The sequence below is a fragment of the Ciconia boyciana genome, chromosome 8, assembly GCF_034638445.1.
Source record: "Ciconia boyciana chromosome 8, ASM3463844v1, whole genome shotgun sequence".
In the NCBI taxonomy this organism is placed as follows: domain Eukaryota; kingdom Metazoa; phylum Chordata; class Aves; order Ciconiiformes; family Ciconiidae; genus Ciconia; species Ciconia boyciana.
Window position 1 is genome coordinate 16440408 of NC_132941.1, and position 2989 is coordinate 16443396.

Here is a 2989-nt window from a genome sequence, read left to right on the forward strand (position 1 = left end):
TGATGGAATTAGAAAAAGTTTTTATTATTACTTCCATATTCTTGGAAAAATCTTGAAATCTTTTTGGTCGGCTGTGTTGTGGCTCTACATTTAATATGACAGATTTTATGCTCTTTCTATGCTCCTTGCTTATGTAGGACTTCCATTTTTGAAGGATGTCTGCATTTTCTTCCTTCAGATGCCACAGCTGTCGATATTTATGGATGGCACTGCCAGTATCCTTACCATTATGATTCTGGGAGCAGGGCCCAGGTGAGGGAGATCAGTAGAAAACAGTAATCACAGTGTATTTCTTCCCGTTGTTCCACCAGGTGCTCCATTGCATGTGACGGAAATGCCGCTGGCAGGCACGCCCCGGCAGGGGTAATGCCGCCGGCCAGCCGGGGCTGTCATGGGTATTGCCACCCCAGGCCTGACCAGCAGGGAAATTGCCTCCAGAGGCAGGTTCCAGCAGGGGAAATGCCACCGGCAGGCTGGAGCTAGCAGCGGAAATGCTATGTAGATATTTGTTAGATTTGAGAAATGTTTTTACAACCTCTTTCTTAATGCAGTGAGAGGAGAAACTTAATTCAAATTTTCTGTGTTGCCCCCTTTTCTATTTGAAATGACTATAAAGTGTAGCAGTGACTTTAAATTGCCAATTGTCAAAAGCTGGAAGGATTTACCAAGGGAGCAATCATCCCCTGTGTACTCAGTTCTTCTATACTTTCTTAGAGCATCTGCTTGAATCTGATTATGGAGCTGAGGAGGACCTTTGGTCTAACTTAGCATCACAGTTCTTATTAATGGAGTTAAATCATGTGATTTCTATAAAGTATTGAATAAAATCTGAAGAAAGCAAATGTAAAATATACATATTTGTGTCAGTTCTCCACCCTGTAAAGACAGAAAATTGTTATAAGGAAGGTAACATGATCTGGACAAATGAGTAGGGGTTTCTGTCTCTGACATGTTATTGCCCTCTTGTTAGTTGAAAAATAGTGTTAATGTCTTCACACCTGTTATGAGGCTAAACTAAAAGGTACTTGCATACTACTTTGTGAGGGAGACCTGCATCTGCATAAGAGAAAGAACTGCTATGGACAAACAACTAAAAATTGCTTTCATAAACATATTTATTTATTTCTTATTTTCCTGGAAGAGAGGAAGTGGTTTATCTCATTCCTGCTGTAATGAATGGCCTCCCTAGCATCCTCCCTCAGTTCTACCATATACATAATTCTGAAAGAATTCTCTCACAGACATAATAAAGATACTTTAGCATGCTGTGATAATTAAGGTCCTGAATAATATCTTTGTTTTGCAGTGGTGTAGAGTAAAGGTTTTCAAACAGGCACACACAGGCTATTTTCAGGGGCTTCCCAGAGGCAGCTCCCAGCTGTCTATGCAAGTGCAGACCTGCGCTACAGGCAGGTCCTGTAGTGCAGGACCTGTAGCACTCCTACAACAGCGTGCCTGCTGCTGCACAGGTGCTCACCTTGGCTCATGCAGCACCAGTACAGATGCAGTCGTCTGATAATTCATCAGCTATGTGGCCAGCATTTTCTGAATCAGCTAAAGGCAGAGTGGTATTTGAATGCAGAGGTAGAGAAAGGTGAGTAAAAGGACATGGAAAAGCAGTTAAGGATTAAAATTGGGTGGTGGGGGTGAACTGGGTGGTTAAGGGATGAAACTGGTGGTGGTAAGGTGACTACAGCTGCAGGGAACATGCATCACGTCCTAGCTTGAGGCAAGGAAGAGCACTGATGGGATACCAGAAGTGGCCCATTTGCCCAATCTTGTAAAGCTCTGTCCTATTCACAGCAGGCAACAGTACTGACAGACCTAAACATATTTACCACCAAGGTGAAAAAAGTTTAGGACAGATACAAACAAAGACGTCAAGCATGTACAACACATGCCAAAATAATCTACCATAATTGGACTCAGGTTTTGGTGTCAAGTCAAATGACAGAAAATACTTGTAAATCAACCAGACGGCACGTTAGTCAAGTCAGTATCACATCTGATAAAACCATTCAAGAAGCTTAAGAGATTAAGAGTGCAATATTTTTCTCTAGGAGGCCCAATTCTTTGAGATACTCAGCAACTTAATGTCTTAAGACCATGGAAAATAATATTATAATGCTTCATATTGTAGCACCTATGCACTTCTAAACGAAACATGTTGGAGACATATAGTCACTCAGTGCCTCAGCTTGCCTATACTGCATTACAGGGAGCTACCAGACCAAAGCAGATGTCATTAAATGTTCCTAATTTATTCTGCCTCGTTGCTCTTTTGTAAATAGGGTGGGTCACTAGAAAGCAAGGCATTTAGTCCAAAAAGAGTATTGTGACAGAAGATAGATACAAATTCAACATACTACACCAAGGTAAGATTCCTCATTAGGCACTGAAATCCCTCAGAAGTGACAAGATAGGAGCTTCTGTTTACAGGGTAGAGCACAGCATTCTCACAAGCACTCACTCTCTTTTACAACCTCCCCTTAAAAAGTTTTTGGACAGCCAACAGTAGCATGGCTTAAATCCCAGTCTAGGTCAGAGAGAAATTTTCAACCATATTTTGGTTCCTTACTTTGTGGTTTCTCTTTTTGCTTTTCTTTTTGATCAAGGTGACAGGAACAACTTTTTATTCATTTTTACCAGGGAAAAAAAAAAGTAACATAGCAGGAAAGGTAATGATTAATCCATTCTGCAAGAAAAAAGAAGAGTTCTGATTGTGAACTTACTGGTATTATCTAACCAGTATAAATAGAAGCGTACTCAGAGACGGCACAGGATGGAAAACTCATGATGAATTGTTAGGGCATGTTGAGTTGGTTCTGTCAATGCCTGCAGTCAGATGATTTCACTGGCTGTACAAGACAAAATCTCATATTTCAATGTATAAGTAAAAGTGTCAAAGTTCAGCTGAAGCAGGGACGAATACAGAGCAAATTTTGTGTGTATTTGTAACTAGGGCACCAGAGCAATAGAGGAAGCCAAA

General features: G+C 40.9%; 1 protein-coding gene across 1 annotated transcript in view; it reads right to left on the reverse strand.

Annotated features, from left to right (window-relative positions):
• Positions 1-2989, reverse strand: part of ALDH1A2 (aldehyde dehydrogenase 1 family member A2) — a 214198-nt gene that overhangs the window by 65647 nt on the left and 145562 nt on the right. The window lies entirely within an intron of this gene.